The sequence below is a fragment of the Saccopteryx bilineata genome, chromosome 4 (genome assembly GCF_036850765.1).
Source record: "Saccopteryx bilineata isolate mSacBil1 chromosome 4, mSacBil1_pri_phased_curated, whole genome shotgun sequence".
NCBI lineage: Eukaryota > Metazoa > Chordata > Mammalia > Chiroptera > Emballonuridae > Saccopteryx > Saccopteryx bilineata.
The window spans coordinates 117,064,049-117,074,929 of NC_089493.1; positions in this window are offsets into that span (position 1 = coordinate 117,064,049).

Sequence of the window (10,881 nt, forward strand, 5' to 3'; positions counted from 1 at the left end):
TAGAGGTCAGAATTAGTGACATAGAAGATAGACAACTAGAAGCACTACAGAGAGAAGAGGAGAGAATCTCACAAATTAAAAAAATGAGAAAGCCCTACAGCCCTACAGGAACTGTCTGACTCCATCAGAAAAAGCAAAATAAGAATAATGGGTATATCAGAAGGAGGAGAGAGAGAAAATTGAATGAAGAACATATTCAAACAAATAATAGACAAGAAATTTCCAAGCCTATGGAAAGAACTAAGACCTCGAATTCAAGAAGAAAAGAGAACACCGAGTTATTTTAATCCTAACAAACCTATTCCAAGGCACGTCATAATAAAATTTGCACAAACTAATGACAAAGAAAAAATTCTCAAGAAAGCCAAGGAAAAGAAGAATACAACATATAAAGGAAGGCCCATTAGATTATGAACCGATTTCTCAGCAAAAATTCTATAAGCTAGAAGTGAGTGGACCCCAATATTTAAAGTTCTGAGAGAGAGGAACTTCCAGCCAAGAATACTATACCATCAAAGCTATCCTTCAAATATGAAGGAGAAAAAAATCATTCATAGATATAGAAAAGATGAGAAAATTTATCACCAGAAAACCCCCACTTCAGGAAATACAAAAGGAGGTTTTTCTGACCAGATACAAAGAACAAAACAAAACAAAACTACAAGTAAAAGGTCCATCAAGATCGCAATAAAAAAAAGAATGATCTGTGACAACAAAAAGAAAAAAGGGGAGAAGACAAAGATTAACAGTAGCAAAGAAAGATGGAGTGCAGAAGCACTCATAAGATAATGTACTACAATGAACATAATATGTATCCTTTCCATTACTTAATGGTAACCACCCCTAAAAAAACCATCACAGAAGCAAGTGGCTTGAAAAAAGAAGCAACGGAGAAAAGAAGTATGGAATACAACCAAACAAAAAAATGATAGAAAAAAAAGAAAAGAACCAAACAAAATTATCAGAAAGCAATATATAAAATGGCAATAGAAAACCTTCATGTCAATAATTACACTACACGTAAATGCATTGAACTTACCAATAAAAAGACAGAGTAGCAGAATAAATTTTAAAAAATCCAACAGTATGCTGCCTACAAAAAACACATCTAAGCTACAAGGATAAAAACAAATTCAAAGTGAAAGGTTGGAAAACAATACTCCAAGCAATAACACCCCCAAAAAAGCAGGTGTAGCAATGCTCATATCTAACAATGCTGACTACAAGATGGCTAAGGTAATCAAAGACAAAAACGGTCACTTCATAATGATAAAGGGGACATTGAATCAAGAAGACATAACAATTCTCAATATATATGCACCAAACCAAGGAGCACCAAAATATATAAGACAGCCACGAACAAACCTAAAAACAAAAACCGACAAAAATACAATCATACTTGGAGAACTCAATATACTGCTGATAGCTTTAGGTTGTTCATCCAAACAGAAAATCAATAAAGAAATATTGGCCTTAAATGAAATACTAGAACAATTGGATATGATAGACATTTACAGAACATTTCATCTCAAAGTGCCAGAGTATACATTTTTCTCTAGTGTACATGGAACATATGTACACTAGAATCAATCATATGTTGGGTCACAAAAATTACATCAACAAATTCAGAAAGACTGAAGCATATTTTATGACTATAATGCCTTGAAACTAGAATTCAACAGCAAAAAAGAGGTCAACAAACTTACAAAAAATGTGGAAACTATACAACATACTTCTGAAAAATGAGTGGGTCAAAGAAGAAATAAAAGCAGAGATCAAAAGATACATACAGACAAACCAAAATAACAATAAGACATATCAGAATCTCTGGGATGCAGCAAAAGCAGTAATAAGAGAAAAGTTCATATAACTACAGGCCTATATGAACAAAGAAGAGAAAGACCAAGTAAACCACTTAACTTTAACATCTTAAGGAACTAGAAAAAGAAAAACAAAGACAACTCAAAACCGTCAGGAGAAAGGAAATAATAAAAATCAGAGAAAAAATAAATAAAATAGAGAACAGAAAAACTATAGAAAAAATTAATAAAACAAGAAGCTGGTTTTTTGAAAAGATCAACAAAATTGACAAAACTTTGGCAAGACTCACCAAAGAAAAAAGAGAAAGAACTTATATAAACAAAATCCAAAATGAAAGAGGAGAAATCACCACATATAACATAGATATACAAAGAATTATTGTAGAATACTATGAGAAACTGTATGCCATCAAATTTAAGAATCTAGAAGAAATGGATAAATTCCTAGGACAATACAATCTTCCTAGACTGAGTCATGAAGAAGCAGAAAGCCTAAACAGACCATAAGCAAGGAAAAAATAGAAACAACTATCAACAACCTCCTGAAAAATAAAAGTCCAGGGCCAGACAGCTATACTAGTAAATTCTATCAAACATTCAGAAAAGACATGGTTCCTATTCGACTCAAAATCTTTAAAAAAAAATAAAAAAGAAGCAATACTGCCAAACACATTTTATGAGGCCAACATAACCCTCATACCAAAACCGGGCAAGGACAACACACACACACACAAAAAAAAATAGACCAATATCTCTAATGAATACAGATGCTAAAATACTGTAACAAAATACTAGCAAATTGAATACAACACATTAAAAAAAATAATTCATCATGATCAAGTGGGATTCATCCCAGAATCACAAGAATGGTTCAACATATGTAAAACGGTTAATGTAATATACCATATCAACAAAACAAGAGCAAAATCCATATGATCTTATCAATAGATGCAGAAAAGGCATTCAATAAAAGACAACATCATTTTATGTATAAAACACTCAACAAATGAGTATAGAAGGTAAATATCTCAATATAATAAAGGTCATTTATGATAAACCATCAGCTAACATCATATTAAATGACATAAAACTGAGGACTTTTTTCCTAAAATCAGGAACAAGACAAGGTTGTCCACTCTCTCCACTCTTATTCAATGTAGTGCTGGAAGTTCTAGCCAGAACAATCAGACAAGAGAAAGAAATAAAAGGGAAAGAAGAAGTAAAGGTATCACTTTTTGCAGATGATATGATCCTGTACATCGAAAACCCCTAAGACTCCACACAAAAAAACTACTAGAAACAATAAACCAATACAGTAAATTAATATACCAAAGTCCATTGCCTTCCTATATGCCAACAATAAAACATCAGAAAACAAGGTCAAAAAAATAATCCCCTTCATGGTTGCAACAAAAAAAAATAAAATACCTAGAAATAAACATAACAAAGAATGTGAAGGACCTATGTAATAAAAACTACAAAGCATTGTTAAGGGAAATCAAAAAAGATATAATAAAATGGAAAAATATTCTTTGTTCTTGAAAAGGAAGAATAAATATAGTCAAAATGACTATATTATCCTAAGCGATATACAAATTTAATGCAATTTCCATCAAAATTCCAATGTCATTTTTTAAAGAAATGGAACAAAAAATCATCAGATTTATATGGAACTATAAAAAACCCTGAATAGTCAAAACAATCCTAAGGAAAAAGAAAAAAGCTAGAGGCATTCAAATACCCGACTTTAAATTATATTATAGAGCCACAATAATCAAAACAGCATGGTATTGGCAGAAAAATAGACACTCAGATCAATGGAACAGAAAAAATGCCCAGAAATAAAACCACATATATGGTCAAAATAATTTTTGATAAAGCGGCCAACAACTCAAAATGGAGAAAAGAAAGCCTCTTCAACAAATGGTGCTGGGAAACTGGAAAGCCATGCAAAAAATAAAAATGAACTACTGTTTGTCCCCTTGTACTAAAATTAATTCAAAAAGGATCAAAGACCTAAATATAAGATCTGAAACAATAAATTACATAGAAGAAAACATAGGTACTAAACTCATGGACATTGGTTATAAACAGCACTTTATGAATTTGACTCCAAAGGCAAGGGAAGTAAAGGCAAAGATAAATGAATGGGACCACATCAGACTAAGAAGTTTTTGCACAGCAAGAGAAACCAACAACAAAATAAACAGACAGCCAACTAAATGGGAGTTGATATTTTCAAACAGCAAAGATAATGGCCTAATATCCAAAATATACAAAAACTCATAAAACACAACAACAAGCAAACAATCCAATAAAAAATGGGAAGAGGACATGAACAGACACTTCTCCCAGGAAGAAATCCAAATGGCCAACAGATATATGAAAACATGCTCATCTTCATTAGCTATTAGAGAAATGTAAATCAAAACTACAATGAGATACCACCTCACACCTGTTAGATTAGCTATTATCAACAAGACAGGTAATAGCAAACGTTGGAGAGGCTGTGGAGAAAAAGGAACCCTCATCCACTGTTGGTGGGAATGTAAAGTAGTACAATCATTATGGAAGAAAGTATGGTGGTTCCTCAAAAAATTAAAAATAGAACTACCATATGACCCAGCAATCCCTCTACTGGGAATATACCCTCATAACTTAAAAACACTGGTACATAGAGATACATGCAGCCCCATGTTCATTGCAGCATTGTTCACAGTGGCCAAGACACGAAAACAACCAGAAAGTCCTTCAGATAGATGATTAGATAAAGAAGATATGGTACATATATACTATGGAATACTACTCAGCCATAAGAAATAATGACATCGGATCATTTACAACAACATGGATGGACCTCGATAACATTATACTGAGTTAAATAAGTAAGACAGAAAAAACTAAGAACTATATAATTCCATACATAAGTGGGACATAAAAATGAGACTCAGGGACATGAACAAGAGTATGATGGTTACTGGGGGTGGGAAGGGGAAGGGAGGGGATAAGGGGAGAGGAGGGGGGCACAAAGAAAACCATATAGAATGTGATGGAAGACTATATGACTTTGGGTGATGGGTATGCAACATAATCAAATGTCAAAATAACCTGAAGATGTTTTCTCTGAACCTATGTACCCTGATCAATTAATGTCACCTCAATAAAATTAATAATAAAAAATAACAAAATAAAAATTAAAGAAAAGAGTCAATAGGAATTGGCATAAGAAGTAAAATCTACCAGTTGTACCCAGTGTAATAAATGCTGTTTTAGCAAATCATAACAATTATAATAAAATATTAATGTCCTTTAAAAAAAAGAAATGATAACATCGGATCATTTACAACAAATGATAAATCAGAAAAAACTAAGAACTACACAATTCCATACATAGGTGGGACATAAAAATGAGACTCAGGGACATGGACAAGAGTTTGGTGGTCACTGGGGGTGGGGAGAAGAGCAGGGCCACAAAGAAAACCAGATAGAAGGTGACAGAAGACAATTTGGCTTTGGGTGATGACTTTGGGTGATTTATATGAATATTTTACATAATCAAATGTAAAAATTATCTGGAGATGTTTTCTCTAAACTTGTGTACCCTGATTAATCAATGTCACCCTATTAAAATTAATTTTAAAAAGACAGTAAAAAGCATCCAGAATCTACCATTTAAAAAAAGCAATGGTGCATATACACTATGGGGTCATAAAAAAAAAGAAAATCTTACCTTTTGCGACAACATGGATGGACCTGGAAACTATTGTGTTAAGTGAAATAAGCCAAGCAGAGAAAGAAAAATGTCATATGACCTCACTCATTTGAGAAATTTAATGAATAATGTGAACTGAGGAATGGAATAGAGATAGAGGCAGGATGAAAGGGACCAAAGAGAAAGCAGACAAAGGGAAAGGGAATGATAGGATGGGATCAGAGAAGGAAAAGAGATCAGTGAAATTATATTCACATAGCACAGCATTATAGGGAGCAGAAAAGCAAATTCTGGAGGGAATGGGGGAGGGTGCTGAAGGGAGGGGGCAAGGGGGATGTTGAGGGGAACATGAGGGAGGGGGGATGCATTCGAGGAGACACTAAAATCTATGTAAACACAATACGTAAATTAAAATCAATAAAAAATAAATAAATAAATAAAAATGGACAAAGGACCTGAAGACACTTTTCTAGAAAGGATATACAAATGGCCAATAGCCATATGAAAGAAATGCTCAACATCACTAATTATCAGAGAAATGCAAATTAGAACCACAATGAAATATTACCTCACACCTGTTAGAATAGCTATTATCAATAAATCAATAAACAGCAAGTGCTAGTGAGAATGTGGAGAAAAGGAAACCTTAGTGCACTGCTGGTGGAAATGCAGCCTGGTGCAGCCACTGTGGAAAACAGTATGGAGTTTCCTCAAAAATTTGATAATGGAACTTCCTTATAACCCAGTGATCCCACTCTGGGAATATATCTGAAGAAACATAAAATGCTAATTTGAAGAAGATATGCACCTCCATGTTCAATGCAGCATTATTTACAATAGCCAAGATCTACAAACATCCCTGGTGCCCATGAGTGGTCAAATGGATAAAAAATGTTCTGGTACATTTACACAGTGGAGTACCACATGGCCTTAAAGAAACAAAAAAAATATTTCCTCTTGTGACAGCATGGATGAACCTGGAGATTATTATGCTAAGTGAAATAAGCCAGTCAGAGAAAGATAAATACCACATGATCTCACTTACATGTAGAAAATGATGAACAAAATAAACTGAAAAAATAATTAAAAACAGAGGCACAGATACATGGAACAGACTGACAACTGTGAAAGGGGAGAGGTATGGGGCTAGGTGAAGGAATTAAGAAAAAAATGCATACACAACACATAGACACAGACTACAGTATGGTGATAGCCAGATAGAAAGGCAAGTAGGGACAAGGTGGAGGTGGGCAACAGGTAGAAAATGGAGACACAAAGAGACTACAATTGGGCGATGGGCACACTATGCATGTGAAGATGATGTTTTGTTGAGTTGTACATTGGAAAGCTGTATGGTTTTGTGAACCAATAACACCCAATAAGTTCAATTAAAAAGTATGTAAATAGCCTGACCAGGCAGTGGTGCAGTGGATAGAGCATCAAACCGGGATGCCTAGGACCCAGGTGTTAGAGACCCCAAGGTTGCCAGCTTGAGCGCAGGCTCATCTGGTTTGAGCAAACTCACCAGCTTGGACCCAAGGTCGCTGGCTCCAGCAAGGGGTTACTCAGTCTGGTGAAGGCCTGTGGTCAAGGCACATATGAGAAAGCAATCAATGAACAACTAAGGTATCACAATGTGCAACAAAAAACTAATGATTGGTGCTTCTCAACTCTCTGTTCCTGTCTGTCTGTCCCTGTCTATCCCTCTCTCTGACTCTGTCTCTGTAAAAAAAATGTAAATATAAATTGCTTTTCTTCTTTCTCCTTTCAGTTGTTTTGGGAAAACAAGTAAGTTGCTATTTACTGAATATGTTTCCCCTGTTGATAATATATCTTTCCATCAACTGTGAGCCCAGAATCTTTTTCTCCTTTCAGTTTTAAAACAAACCCCTGCCAGTTGAAGCTGATCTATCCTTGCTAAAGGCTGGGTAATTTTTCAGGCACTAGACTGTCTCATTAATTACTTGAGTGTTGTTTTCCTTAGTGGAGTCCTGTCAACTAACTTTTTTTTCTTGCACATGTGTTGCTCTCTAGTTCAGGGACTACTTCTTATTTATCCTAAATTAATTTACTCCAAAATTTTCCTAGCTGTAATTTGGGAATATTCATTCAGGTGCACAGAACACTCACCATCAATCACATTTACATGTGTATTTAATCTTAGACCATTAAGCATCTACTAGAGTTATTTTTGCTTTTCTCTTGTTTTTGCAACACACACACACACAAATATTGTCTAATGGAGAAGTAAATTGTAAGCTCCCCTTGGTTTAAAAAATTTATAAAATAGATATTCCCATGCAAACAAATGTTTTGGATGTTCATAAACTGCATAGAGGAAAAGAGTATTCAGTCTTATTTGAAAGAAACCACAAACTAACCTTATTCCTTAGATTGTGTTTTCTTATCAAACTAGGTTACTTTTCTACTCTGTTCTAAATTGATCAGTTTTTCTGTCTAGATTTATGAACTTCATAATAATATAGTTTGTTAGTAGACTAAATGTTGGATTATGTAGACAAATGCAATAAAATTATTTGTTGCCCATCAAACATAGTCCATATTGTGCTTCACCACTGGTTGCCACAAGCTATGTGGAACTGAAATCAGGGCACATCAACATGGATATGGTGCCTTGCACTTTCACATTTCTTTCCCATATTCGCACATTACAATTATTGCATTCATACAATAAATATAGATGGAGTATCTGGTATGTGATAGATAATGAAAAGACAAAGAGACAACATTCTTTCTCTGCCAGCAAATACAATTTCTGGAATTTTCAGTTTATTTTATCTCTAATTTTGCCTGACCAGGCAGTGGCGCAGAGGATAGAGTGTCAGACTGGGATGCAGTGGACCCAGGTTCAAAGCCCGAGGTCGCCAGCTTGAGAACAAGCTTATGTGGTTTGAGCAAGTCTCACCAGCTTGGAACTAAGGTTGCTGGCTTGAGCAAGGGGTCACTTGGTCTGTTGTAGCCCCCCAGTCAAGGCACATATGAAAAAGCAATCAATGAATAACTAAGGTTTCTCAACAAAGAATTGATGCTTCTCATCTCTCTCCCTTCTTGTCTGTCTGTCCCTATCTGTCCTCTCTCTGTCTATCTCTGTCTCTGTCATAAATAAATATGTATTTTTAATTAATTTTAACCTAGTGTTTTTCAAACATTTCTAGATGAATTACATCTTCTGTTTTGTTTTGTTTTAAATCTAATATGGGGGAGATGACATCAGAGTAATGGCGGGGTAGGAAGCGATACCGATAAATCTCCCCCAAAACTCAACAAGATCTTCAACCAGAAACAGAAAAACCTATCCTTGGAGCCTCAAGATGTTTTGCAATACACCCAAAGGTATGATCAAGCGAAAAATTGGCTAAATATATAACCAAACCCCGAAGGAAATAGGGAGTAAGAAATGCTCCGCCTTCCTCACTAACCTAAACAGGGCAGCTTTCACTGGAAACTGAGAATATAGAAACTAAGGCAGGAAAAGGGGGTGAATAGATCCAGGCCGCAGCACAAACAGCTGAACCAGGCTGTGGCACGGAAATCCAAGCCGAGGAAAAACTGTTCCTGTGACAACCCGGGCAATACAGCTAACACTCGCGCCAAACCCAGACAAAGAAAGACAAGCGGGGCAGCCATTTTACCCAATCTCCTGGTTGGCGCGCGCAGATAGTGGGCGAGTGATTTCTTCCAAAGCCCCGGGAGAGTGCGCCCATGTTACCCCACAGAGAGGCAGAGTCAGAGGCCTTTGTGTGGGCCAAAAGCCTCCAGGCCACCCCAGCGCCCTGAAAAAAACTGCACACGGGGAGGGAGCGAGAACTAACTCCAATGCTGGAACTTTTCCGTACGGGCGGGGTTTCACTCAGAGGGTGAGGCCGCTGGTCTGATATCCTGGTCTGCGCATGCAGATAGTGAGCGAGAGATTCCTCCGAGTGCCTCAGCAGTGCCTGCCCATGTTATCCCACAGAAGGGCAGAGACAGGGGCCTTTGTGTGGGCCAAAAAGGGGAATCTATGGCCGCCCCAGGGCCCTGGGGGAGCTGCGCACTGGAAGGGAGCGAGAGCTAATTCCAATGCTGAAACTTTTCAGTGTGGGTGGGGGGTTTCACTCAGAGGGCAAGATTTCCGGCCTGACATCCTGGTCTGCGTGCATGGACAGTGGGCAGGAGACTCCTCCCAGCACCTCAGGAGTGGGAGCCCGTGTTGTCCCACGGAAGGGCAGAGTAGAGGGCCTTTGTGTGGGCCGAGGGCGGAGTCTCAGGCCGCCCAGCACCTTGAAAAAGCCACACACGGGGATGGAGCGAGAGCCAATTCCAACGCTGGAACTTTTCAGTGTGGGCAGGGGCTTTCACTCAGAGGGCGAGACGTCTGGCCTGACATCCTGGTCTGCGCGTGTAGATAGTGAGCAAGAGTTCCCTCCAAGTGCCCCAAAAGTGGGTGCCCCCCCGTGTTACCAGACAGAGTGGCAAAGCCAGAGGTCTTTGAGTGGGTGGAAGCCCGGCCTGATTATGCTAGCGGCTCTGACTGACTGAGCCTTACCCAGAGCCCTGTGCTGAGTGGGAATAGAGTGGACAGTTGCCAGCTCTTTGAGCCTCTTACTATCCAGGCAGAGGCAGCAGCAACCCCATAGCTGGATTCTCAGGCTACTAATTGAGGAAGAAAAGACTAGGAGAGAGGCTCCAGGAACACGGACTCTCTCACTGTCGGAGCCTATAAATGCTAATGAGCCTCGACTGCCAACGAGACTGAAGCACAATACATGACATTGCCATAGAGACTTATCAACTGCAAACCTCTACTTGAGCGTGCCAAAGGGGCAGAACCCGGGGTACAGAGTCACCGACCAGGAAGAGAAAGAGAAAAGAAAAAGAAAGAAGATAACCTCTCAAAATCAAGAATAATCCGCAGACTTTAAAACCTATCCCATTTTATTATATTTGTTCATTTGTTTCTCTTACCTTCATCCTTGATTTTTATTTTCCTCCTCCACTTTGGTCGTTTAACTCTCTACCAGTCTTACTCTCTCCTTTCCTTGAACTACACTACCCATAAGTGTTACATCTCCCATTATCTTTTCTTTCCTCTTCCTTTCTCTCTATGAGGGTTGCACTCCAAAACCCTTAACTCTCTCTCTCTCCTCTTTTTTCTTTTTTCTTTTTATAGTGGTTCCCTCTTTTCTCTCTCTCTCTCTCTTTCTTTTCTCCCTCTATATTAGTTTCTTCCTTTCTCCTTTACGTCTCCTCTCATTCAAACCTCAATAATGAACAAATTATCTTATCTGGGATTCAAACCTATGTTTGTGGCATTTTGGAGGGTTTTTACTTCACCTTTTTAACTCACTA